The following is a 12,413-nucleotide window of genomic DNA, read 5'->3' on the forward strand; positions in this document are numbered from 1 at the left end:
TATGTATATATCTATCCACCCACATTCACCCAGGTATGAATCCAGTGCTGGAAGTGATAGTCTGGATGCCTTGGCTTTAGTATTACATACATCTGATGTCTGCAGAAGTGAATACGTGGCACATGATGCCATTTTTATTTTTGCATGCACATATATACATCTTTTCTCAGTTTGTCTCATTACAAACATGTCAATATAGAGATGCACTTAATACCAGTATGCTCTTATATGAGAATGGGGTTGAGTTAACATACAGTCCTCGATATCTCTACCAGAGCAAACATCAGTAGAACCATTTAATTAAAACCCTGTACCAGTTTTATTTGGTTGAATCAATATGAATCTGATGTGTGCATCAATGATCCGATCATTCTGATGTAGCTACCAAGAAAAGAATGAAATGTCCTTGTATGACTCAAGAGGAAAAGTTCCTGATTGACTCCCATGGCCACTAATGCACTTCATCCACTGATAGACTGAATTAAGCCACGGGGAAAATGTGGAGGTGTGGCACCTGGGAGAAAAGCTTTCCTTAATGGTGAGCACACATGACATGTGATAACTACCCTTTGATCTGTCCCAGCTTTATGGATATTAGGGGAAATGTCTGTGGGGCAAGCGAGTTCAAAATGTTGACTGTGGTGATAAGATAAGGGTGTTTAGCGAGAAGCTTAATTTCCTGCCTAAAATGGTCATGATGACCTGCGATGTGATGATGATGGGCTGCAAGAGGTCAGGGAATGGGCCCCAGGGAAAGGTTTTTTGGAATGTCTTAGGGGATGTAAAAGGGAGAGGAGCCCTCATCCAACCCGAGTGTTTTATGGAGCCAGGATTTTTTTCAGAAATGATCCTTGGGGTGATTCTCCGTTGCCCTGGTGAGTCTCAGGAAGTGAATTTGAACTCAGAGAAGTGTTAAGGACAGCTTGAAGATTTTGTTCTGACCCAGCTCTGTCTGCCCCTTAAACCCACAGATAATTAAGGAGGTGTTTTATCCTTATCGGTGACAATCTGCTTTTATAGTCTTTATGGCAGCAATTTTCTAAGAGGACACAAACCCTCACGGAGATGCCCCACTGCAGCACCTGCAATATGTTTCGGCACCCACACTGCAGTTTAAGTTAAAGACAAAGGTGGGCAATGCCTGGCTCACAGCGCAAGCAGTGGGTGTGATGCTCACTTTAGGCACAGGCGATAAAAAAGACCCTGTACCATCGATACTATTGACTGGATGGGGAGCTCAGGCAGCTCTGGAGAGCATCAGATCTGCTCTGCCCTTTGTGTTTTTAGGATGGATAGAAGGCAAGGCCCGTGTTAGTCACTCCAGAAAGCGGTTCACTATGACACATGATGCACCTGCAGTCATCCCTCCACCGCTCATAGCCGTGGGCACCTCTAAGTGTGCTTTTCTGCCACAGATGCACCTAGCTGGCACTGGAATGACACAAATTTGCACTTTCCACCTAGGAAACCCATGTAGTCCCAAAGCCAAGGCAACATAGGGTATGGCACTGTGCCATAACACATGCACATCCCCTGCTATGTAACACACCAAGGGAGTACTTTCTTCTGCTTTTGCCCTGAAACCAGGAAGAACAGGCAGAAAAGTCTGGGAGGTCAAGGTCATTTTTTTTTTTTTCATTTCAGTCAGATACATCAAGTTCCATAGAAGATACAACATGTTCTATCAGATAAGAGAAGGTATGATGGTTCCTGACCTGAAATCTCACGGTACAGGCTGTCACAAGTTCCCAGCAGCCTTGTGGTAACAGTGGCAGACAGTGGCTTGGAGCTGACTTGCAGCACTTCGGTAATTGGAGACACACCTGTGAAGCTATAAACCTAATTGCATCTCAGGACATTACTGACATCAGGGAAAAGAAGGCCATCCACTGCTCCGTGACCATGCCGAACCCTCCAAATAGACTGGTGGCAAAGTGATGGAGAAGGAATTGCATATGGCTGATGTCCAGAAATGGGTTCCTTCTGTGGTCTGTGGCTTGCTGCCATTTTTATACTCCCTGCTAGACCCGGTAACTGTCATCTGCAGTGTGCAATCCCACTTCTGAGAAGAGTTTCTCTGAGCTTAGCATAAGCCAGCTCCTGCTCTGCACCGAACCCAAAGTGACCCAAGTTTCAGTGGCTGGGTCTTTCCGTGTCCATCTGTGGTGGTTTCTCTGCTGGAAGGGAACAGAGGGGGAGAAAGCTTCGTGGGAAGCCCTGCAAGGTGGCTGTGGGTTGTCCAAGGATCCTTGGTGTGCTCCAAGGTCTTCAGCGCCATCTACTGCCACGCTAGGCTTTGGCTCCCTTGTCATCCCTGCAGGAACGGGTTTAGGGGAGACTTTTAGGCTCATAGGATAGGGATAGTAACGACCATTGTCCTGCAGATCCTATGGGCTAAGTGCAAATTTTAAAATATATTGATGACTGGAAACAAAACCTGGTTCATATAAAAGGCAAGAAAAAGCAAACACTTGAGGAGTTTTGTCTGGCATTGAGCAAAAGCTGGGAAAAGATAATAACTGCGACGGTGCTGTTCCCTCTGGTCTGTTTCTAGCTCTAGGATGTTCTCCACTATCGTGTTCTCTGCTGTCAGCATAAACTTATAAAGTGAAGGTTGAGTAGACCTTTCGGTGGAGGTCAGAGGGAAGCAGAGTGGTTATCACTTTGGGTTTATTGGCTCGTCTGACATCAGGTCTGAAACATTCCTTGCATTAAGCAGTGAAGTAGCGTTAGACGAACATGTGATGGGGTAGGTGTGGCTGAAGCAATATACATCTCTACGTCATGTTCTAATCTCAATCACCTTGAAGCAAGTCGGCTGAAATCTGTGAAGTCACGTTGAATTTACAGCACTTGTAATTAGCTCAGAACTTGGTTCAATGTGTTCTTTCTGGGGAGAAGAACATAGAAGTTCAACAGCCGTGCCAGGACTATGAAAGATCTAATTTGTGGATTGGGATAGTAAATCATCTGTAATGTGTCTCAAGATTCCATCCATATGATAACAGCTTTGATGACCAGGTGCAGAAACCATCTCTTCAGCCATTTGGGAGCTGGTGTCATGCTAAAGAATTTTGCAAGCCAAATTCCTCCCCTGCATTCTCCGGTGGTAGCTGTGGTGGGAAATACATGTGCTCCTCTTTTCTCCCTGCAAGAACCTGGTAATTAACTTTCCAAAGTACAGACCCAATACCAAGTCCATTCAGCTTTGCATCATCTGTAGATGAACCCAAAGGGCCATGCAGAAGCTTCAGCACCTTCCAGTGTCAGTACTCCATGCCGTAGGCAAGGGGGAATGAGAACCATGGTGTGGAAGCATTTTGCATCATCTGTAAATCTATCACAGGGCAGTAAAATTGATTCAACATAATGAACAGGACTTGAATATCTCCTGGCCTGCCTCTGATGTGAGTGGAGGTGTCTGGGGCTCCAGAAAATCCCTGTCCTCAACCTTCTTTTAGAAGAACTTGCTCTCGTTTAGGGAACATATTTTTTGCTCTTGTGTTAGCTGATGGCCAAGAAGATAAGATACATTTGTTTGCATTTAATTTTACTGGTTAGTGAAACCATTTTTAGGAACTAAGATCATTTTGAGCTAATGAGAGGGCTGTGGGATGGCTCCAAGTCACAATTTTCATGTGTTGTGTACATTCAACTTTAAATACCTCTCCTGTGGTCCTTGAACGGTTCAGGGAATCCTGAAGGTAGCCTGGACTTCTTGATTGAGAGATTTGGGAAGAGATCTCAGCAAGCTCCCATACATACCACTTTGCCTCCCCCAAGGTCTGATATTTTGTCAGACCCTCTATGACCTGGAAAATAGAAGGAATCAGTTTTTTTGAGGAATTTGTAACCCCAAAGCAAAGAGATTTTGGAAGAGAAACTGAAAATTTGAGACTGAGCTCATTAAAAAGCTTGCTTTGTGCTACCATCAGGCACCTAGGGCCACTGGTGGTCTGCAAGTTAAATACCACCTCACGCTTTTCTGGTGAGGATTTGATCAGCATGATTCAGCACTGTAAGGAAAGCAGCAGATATTAGAACAAATTAAGAGGTTTCTGTTAACGAAGGTTCAGCACATAGCCTGGCATAATTGCAACCTAAATGCTTCTGCTAGGCTCTAACTGGTGCTGGTTAGTCACCAGCTTTCTGCTGCAGATGATTGGATTAATCTGGAGTCCTCTGTATAGCAACCTGAGGGCTTTCCCCTCCAAAAAAAATAAATAACAACAAGAAAAAAAAGCAGTGTGGTTTCTGCAGAAACAAAACTCCAGTTGAAACACTGGCCCTCTCTACTGAATAACAGTCCCAATGAACACTCCTGCAAAGGGGTAATGAGTAATGGGGACTTCTCCCAGCCAGAGAGAGCCTCCTGAAAAAAAAAAAAAACAAAAACAAAACAAAACAAAACAAACAAACAACACATGAATTTTGCCACATTCAGCAACATCTCTAGCTATTATGATTGTGTTACCTCTGCTGAATGGCAGGAGAAAGGTACATTCATGCAAACGCACCCAAAATCCTAGTGGGACCGCCCAGGTCTCCTGCTGGAAAATTTAATGTGCAGAATGTGGCCTTGATCACCTGCTGAATACTCGAGGGAGGACGTGTTGCAGCCAGCCCTCCTGGAATGGCTTGCAGGCATGCAGTAAGACTAACACGTGTTCTCACCCCTTTTTGGTGTCCTGGGGTTGCCAAACACTACATTTCTCTTTGGCAGCCCTGTACCCTGGCATGCAGACAGCTGGGATTTGGGAGTTCACGATGGGGTTCCTCTGACTCCAGACACACCTGTGCCTAAAAAGGACAGGTCTGGGGTTGACTGATTTCACTTTCCAGTGCTTCAGTTGACCCAGATAAAAAAAGGTGGTAAGGGATTCTTGGAGATCTCTGCAAACTGCATCATGACTTGGTTATGTGGGAGTTAATTATTCTAACTGTTGTAGCCTTTTTACTACCAGTGATTTAACACAAAGGAATCTACCTGAGGTGATGGGACAAGAAACCTTTATAGGGCTCAGTCAGCAGGATTTAGAGACGAGACACCCGAGCTCTGCTCTTGAATCCGTGACCATGACATCTCCAAGACCTCGACCAGGACACTTAAGCACCTCAGTGGCTCACATTACCCACGTGTAAAACAGTGTGAATATTACTGAGCACTCTAGAGAGAGGATGAATTCCTCACTAGAGAAGCCCCGAGAGCCAGGGAATGCAAAAGTGCTTATCATTTTTCTCCCCGTGGCTTCAGTTTGTGGTCTTGGCATCCACGCAGTGCTCTGGAGGGGCCTGTGGCTGCAAGTTTTTGTTTGGCTTGCAACAACCAACATGAGCAAAAGGAATCCACACCTCTGGTAGAAAATGCTTGGGCAACGCTGCCCTATTCTAAACACATAATAAAAGAGATTTTTAAACTTACACATAGACTTTAAGTTGACTGACAACTGAGTTTTTCTACGTGAAAAGTCAAAACAATCAAGTTCAGCTGATGTGGTCTGCAGGTCTGAGCTGAGTGCCTGTCATGTGGCTTCTACCCGTGGGTGCTTTCCTGAGGATGTTTCTCCACACAGAAGTTGCTTCTCTTTTACTCTCAGACTTTTTATTAGTCAGACTGCTGCATCTGACCGCCTTCTCGGAGATGTGGCCATATTCAGCCCTAAGGAGATAAGTATTTTCAAGCAACGATTTAAAAATAGCTAAAATACCCTTTGTGGGAGAAAAGGGGCAACGGGGCACATGCAATCCATTCTCATCCACCACAGGTTCACCTCTTACACCTGTTTTTCATCCTTTGCTCTTAGTTGTGCTTTAGCAATTTCCCTTTTTTTCCTCTCTTTCTCTCTTTTTTTTTTCTTTTTTTTCCCCAGGTCCCCATCAGTTCCGAGTTGATGTGTGGAAGAACCATAAAAGTAAGAAGAGAGCCTGAAGGACACGACTTGGACTCACTTTTCCAAGAGCCCTTCACCCAGAAGAAGGCAGAATTGCCTTTTCAGTCCTGCTTACACGAGCATCCAAACTGCGTCCTCCTGCAGCTCTGCAAGGAATCACACCAAAATCACGGGGAAGCACGATGAGTCACACGCGGGGTGCAAAGTCAGTAAGTGTGGAGCATTTCCAGTGTTCAAAGCAATCAGCGATGTTTAGGGCACGCAAACGTGGTGCTTGAAACAATAGTGAATAAAAACAATTCAGGGAGAGGTGTGATGTTTAACTTGGCCAGAGCTTTTCAGTATTTCTAAAACACATTAAGGTCCTTGGATGAAAGACAGACTGTAAAGGCAGGAATATCATTATTATTAGTTTAGACTCTGCCTTCCAGGCACGTGAAGCAGCAAGATCCCAAGGTCAGGGCAAAACGCACCACATGCAGCGGTGGAATTTGATCCTTGCTGCAGGGCGAGCTGCTAATTAGAGGGGGGACTTTGTACTGCCTCTGTCAATGTTTCCAGTCACAAGTTGCTCACAAGAACTAAAAACGGAGTTTTGAAGCTAGCAGGTAATTTGTCAGTCTGGGACGAATAGGCTGAGGTTTAATTGCAAGAAGTTCTCAAAGACACGAAGCAGAATAACACTCTTAGAAGATTAATCTCTTGGTATGGGAGCTGGCCAGGATTTAGGGACTTAAATATTTAGGGAATATTTGAAAATCGTATTCTCACCTTTCAGACATTAACAGGAAAACAATGGTCTTTTTATTTTTCTTTATTTTTTAATTATTATTATTTTCTTCCTTCTACACTGGAAATTTAAAGAAATAAGATGGGAATTAAAACTGGCTTTTAACGTGACAAGTGAGGATCTGAATGGACTCACTCCTGACTTACAGTCATGGAGCACAGGTTCAACCCGGGCTGTGTGGGAGGGAGCTCTTTGCTCAGGGACTATCAGAGTACTAATCCAGGGATGTTCTTAGCCATGAAATGCACTGACATCACACTGCAATATATCGATAATATCAACTTTAATTAATAAAAAAGAAAAAAAAAGCTAAATTATTCTGACAAGGAGCACCACGAGGTCCTTCCCAGCAGGTGCAGAGGCATCACAAAATTCACCAGTGCAGCATTTCTGCAAAATGTATTCATTTGTGTGAGACCAGGGGCACTCTGGACACTGTGCCCGCTGCTGTCCCAGTTCTGCACACTGGTCACTGTGGAAAGCACTGGGAGGGTTAGGTGCTTTGTGGGGAAGCTGATAACAGTATAAGAGGTGATTGCAAATGCTGTGCTTGACGGTAAAATGGTCAGTGCAATGTCCCCAGGAGACAGAAACAGAAAGGGACAGAGAAAGGCAGCCCCTGTGTGCAGTAGGTCTTCCTTGAACCCTCGGTCACAGGACTCATCAGACTAGAAATGCCTAATCTTCAGCGGGAATGGTGATGTGAAACCAAACAGCCCTTTGCCCCTGGCTTTTCCTCTTGAGCATTGCACCAGACCCTGCAGGTAGAAATCACGTTGCTCAGTCCCAGCCCCTTCTGTGGCAAAAGTGCTGTCAGCCTGAGCTGAAAAGTGAGAGGCTGCAAAGCCCAAAGCTCTTTCCTCTTCCTCATTGTCCCCAGCCGGTGCTCTGGAGCTGGCCCAGCTCCCTGCACTTTGTGAAATCTGGGGCTAAAGTTCGAGACAGCAGGCAGCGATGCAACTCGTCCCGTGTAGATAACCAACGTGTCTAAATGTGATAGTTTTCCCTGGACCTTGCGTACCTTGTATCTACTACGAGAAACCTTATGGGAACCCTGGCGTGACTGTACATCGATAGCAGGATGCCCTTCCCATGGGCCTGCCCTCCCCTGGGCCCAGCAGAGCTCAGGAAGGAGGCTTTCCCTTCCAGATATCTCCCTTAAAATCCCAATCTCCCAATAAATCCCAGCAGATTCCGGCCTTGCAAAACCATTCAGCCCCACCTTACCCGAGACCATCGTAGGAGCCCCACCAGGTGGGCACATTCCCAGATGAAATCCACGTTCCTCCCCAGGAGGAGCAAACCTGAGCAGTTCCAGTGGGAGATCTCTGCAAGGACCAACCACCTACGTTGGGTCATCAGGACTTCCAACCCTGCAAGGTAGAGGGAAAGACTGGAAAATGCAAGTGAGATGCACATCCAATGTGGGTCTTGCAGCCCAATGGTCCTGAGTTGTTTCTACATGGCTCCCCCTGGTTGTCCCAGGTCATTTCAAGTAGGAACAGGAGGCAGCATAGATGTGAATTAGTCCACGAGCCTTTCATTTTCAGTTAGTGTCATCCAAAGAGCAAGGCTAGACTTGGCTGACATTTAGACCATTGTGTGATGTAAATTCTTCTGGGACTGTGTTGCCACTGAGCAGCTGACAAAAACCACATGGTGCGAGACAAAAGATGAGACTCATTTTCTCATGTAATTGCGTGCCACTTCCACCCAAAAAGAGGGTGATAATATTGCCAGCTGTAGTTCCAGCCCTAATGAAGACTGGAGGAGCTGATAATTCAGCTGATAATTCAGCTCATGATTCATGGGTTTGGTGTGTTTCTGTTAATGCCCTGCTAATTAGTGCACGTTTCCTGATCGATCACAGAGTATTTATGAGATTAGGGTTAATGGGTCGGACTTGTTGAAGGCATTCTATTATAAGCTAATGCATTGTATGTTAATGTCAGATCAGCTGGGATGTGCTTTCATCAGTCCTACCTTTCCAGGTTGCTGGATACAAAGGAACAGGGTGCAGAAATGGGTTGCAATTACTTCTGGTTCACAATAGTGGAGGATGCACATCAAGGCACCTGAGTGCCTCCAGGTGACTCTTTTCTGATATCTGTGGATGCTCTGTTACAAGGCAGGCAAAAGTTGTTCATCTGCAGGATTATTCCGGTGAGGGGACCTGTTTTGTTGTAGCAGAAGGTGTCTGAGGAGCAGCTTGGCTGAGAATGAGATATTTCTAACAATGTTCGCCATTCCCTTGCAACTGGTTCTGAACCAAACCTTGTACTGCTGTTAAGGCAAAGCCTAGACAGTTTCAGTTATTTTAAGTCTTTTTTTTTTTTTTTCCCTGCAATCTCTAATTCTTAAAGAAATGTGATTTGATTGCGTTATATTATACACATTCGTTTTTCACACTTCCACATAATTTTTCACATCCTCTAAATTCCAAAATGATTTGCTTGTCTTTAAAGGCTCGAGCTTTTCAGGGGACACAGCCGTGTTGTAGCCTGGGATATTTCCTGGGATATTTGCAGCCAAACTCTAAAATAGCCAGTATACTTAGCAGCAAATTCTAACACCTGCCCGTGAAGAGATACAACACAGACGTGGCTGTTTTGGGGGACACAAAGAGATCCTTATCCAGCACATCAAACAGCTGGATTCAACCAATGCTGCTCATGCTTTTGTGCAGCAGGACTTTAATAGAGTTGCTCCAGATAACACAGCTCAGGCAAAATTCTATTTAATTTTTCAGGTACCGTTAGTCCCAAATATCTCAAATCTGACCACAAAAATGGCATAGTTTTAGCCTTGCAGGATGCTGTCCTGCTTCTCCAGGACCTTCATGTCTACCCCTGGAGAGTGCTGCCCCTGGGGCTGCTCCACACTCAGACTCTTTGACTCAGCCTCTTAAAATCAAGAGGGATGAAAAGCTGGGCTGTACGTGTCCACAGACGTTTTCTATTGCCAGGGACATACTTTCCATCACCAAATATGCCATGGACACAGTCCTGCTGCCTTCAGGGATCTGAAAATTATTTGGACAAATTCACTGGGAGAGCATTCAGGAAAAAGTCACTGTATGTTTATCTTGTCATATTTTCCCTTAGGTCACTTCTGTCAACCATAATACCGGGCTAGAAGGCCATAGTGTGGTCATTTTTCTGTTGTTTTGTACAAATAAATACAACTCTTGTGTTTGCTTGGTTCCAGCCCAAAGTGCCTGAGACGAGCACATGAGTGGGATGGGAGTCAGCCCTGAAATGAGGGGCGACAAATGTTGCAAGAACACGACGAGCGTGAGAGCAGCCATATGGGATCAGACCAATGGTCTGCCTACAACATGGCCAGAAGCGATGTCTGGAATATGGGAACCTTCTCCCCTGGTGCTCTTCCAGTGCTTGGGAGTCATGGGCAAGCATGTCCAAAGACTACACAAGCCCACCCTGGCTCCTGGGGTTTGCTGACTCTGAGGTCTGTTGCAGCATCCATGTTGCATCGCCACTTGAACCAGGTAGGTACAGATGCCCCAGCCCCTTCTGCAGCCTCCTGTCCTCCTTGCAGTGAAGATCAAGGCTGTGAGACCAAGACAAGCACACAAACACTCATGGGAAGGTAGCTGGGAAAGCGGGTTATTTCCGCTCTCTGTCTTCAACTTGGTCTGAGCTGCTTGGAAAATAGGGTTGGACGGCTCTGGATGTAGCTGTCGGATGTTTTGAAACCTGTTTCTTGTACACTGGGTCCCAGCTATTCAGCATAAAACATCACAGTTAAATATCAGCAAGGAAGCAATGCAGAGATTCGTGGAGACATGCGGAATGATGAGGGACTGGTGTCGAGGGGGTTGGATCCTTACTAGGCACTGGGGAGGATAAACCAGGAGAGCCCAGAAAGCTCAAGGCAGAGGGCAGGTTTACAGCTGCGTGTTTACAGTAGTTACAGCTACTAAAAAGGTGTTTCTGGGCAAAACTTCCCTCCTTGGCTCACCTGTTTCAATCCCCAATTCCTCTTTATTAAAAGTAAATTAAAATAACAAAAAAGGTGCCCCTTTGTATTGGTGTCAGAGCATTATTTCTACTTTTTATGAGAGCAGAGTGGCAGTTTTCACGCAGGAACAACTCCGGACAGAGTTATTAAAAGATTAAAAAACACACCCCAAAAGGGAAAAAAAGAAATAAAAAGAAGAAAGAAAAAAAAAAAAAGAAATCCAGGCTGAAAAAACAAATATCCTTACCAGAACTCAGGGGCGTTTCTCATAACATCTTGCTTATGTTATGAAGTCTGATTTATTTATTTAAAGAAAAAAAAAAAAAGAGGATGAGGTAGACTTGAGCACTTTCCCGAGATTCATATGACCTGCTGATAAACCAGACTAAAAGTCTCTTACTGTAGCCTTGTGTAGTCCTGCAGGTTGCAAATGTTGGTTCCTCTAATGACAGGAGAGGCATTGCCTTGCTTATTTTTTTATATTTTATTTTATTTTATTTTATTTTATTTTATTTTATTTTATTTTATTTTATTTTATTTATTTTCAAGTTTGTGTCTCATTCTCTTCACAGCTCATAATTCACTCTTGGTATGGGTGTAAGCACACAGGAAAGGATATTGAGAGGAAAGGGGAAGGTCAAGACCCTGTGTCCAGCAATAGGCAGGTGCTCACCTTGTCCAGAAATGAAAAGTGAAGCAGCTACCTGCAGCCCCAAGCTGATATTTCAGGGCAATAACCTGAAAATAGTAAGGGAGTGTGGTTAGAAAAAAAAAAATAAATTAAAAAGCAGTGATTTCTCTTCAAGTCGATCTCAGTGGGAACTGCTGTCTGCAAAAGGATGGAGGATTTGGGGGTACTTGTGCAAAATTTGCTGTGCTGTGCTGGCTGCAAACAGCCTTGATATCTGCATGCTGGGTCCGTGCTGGCTTCAGCTTGCTGCGGTGGGATGCAATAAAGGTCGCTTTGTAAACCGTTTAGGTCTAACATCAAGCAGGGAAAGCAGATGTATTTGTATGGTTACTAATGTCTGCATGAGCCAGCAGATGCTAGGCATGTCTTAAATACCTTTACTGTATTTTTTTTTTTTTAAGGCGCCGAGGCTTATGGAGATGAAGTCAGTCGCAGAGGTGACCTGGGGACACGTGAATCACCTCGAAGCAGCCCTGGACTTTTGCCTCATGTCTATACCAGGTGTTTCACGGCACAGTTTGCTTTATGCATACCTCTTTCTTGAGATACCGGGAACCAAAAAAAAAAAGCAGGCTGTTTCATTTTCTCTCCGTTGGTCATTAAAATAGTATAGATGCTTTATAACACGCATGCCGCAGCTCAGGTCCAAATAGGGGTTAGGAGGAAACTCAGAGTGCTGGCAGTAAAAAAATACCAAAACAACCAAAACAACCCCCCCCCCCACTTCCCTCCTAATTACAGTTTGACATCATGAGCGGGCGAGCGAGTGGTATTTATTAATCTCATCCCCTGGAGCCAACAACACCGCCGAGTCAGGGTCCGGGAAAATCTCTGAGTCACATGGAGATGCAGAGCCAGGAAATGTCAGTGAAAGATAAAGAAGCAAATAAAGAAGTAAATATTAAGGCAAGAGAAATTGGAAGCTGGTGGCAGCTTCCTGGAAGAAGCCGCAAGCATTGAGAGGCAGCCTGGGCTGGCTGGGGCTAGGAGCAGACTGTAGTCTTGGGTTAAATGTCAGCGTGGAGCTTGGTTGGCAAACGAAGGCACATCTTGCCTCACG

General features: G+C 44.9%; 1 long non-coding RNA gene across 2 annotated transcripts; it reads left to right on the forward strand.

Moving 5' to 3' along the window:
• The first annotated feature begins 5,664 nt into the window (after positions 1-5,664).
• On the forward strand, positions 5,665-11,867 carry LOC106038691 (uncharacterized). 2 transcript variants are annotated; one of them, XR_007162807.2, is made up of 4 exons: positions 5,669-5,765; positions 5,871-6,100; positions 9,889-10,189; positions 11,755-11,867. It is a non-coding gene; the product is annotated as an uncharacterized lncRNA (long non-coding RNA). The 2 variants fall into 2 exon arrangements; XR_007162806.2 differs by having other exon boundaries at positions 5,665-6,100.
• The last annotated feature ends 546 nt before the right edge of the window (positions 11,868-12,413 follow it).

Source organism: Anser cygnoides, chromosome 1 (assembly GCF_040182565.1).
Source record: "Anser cygnoides isolate HZ-2024a breed goose chromosome 1, Taihu_goose_T2T_genome, whole genome shotgun sequence".
NCBI classification, from domain to species: Eukaryota; Metazoa; Chordata; class Aves; order Anseriformes; family Anatidae; genus Anser; species Anser cygnoides.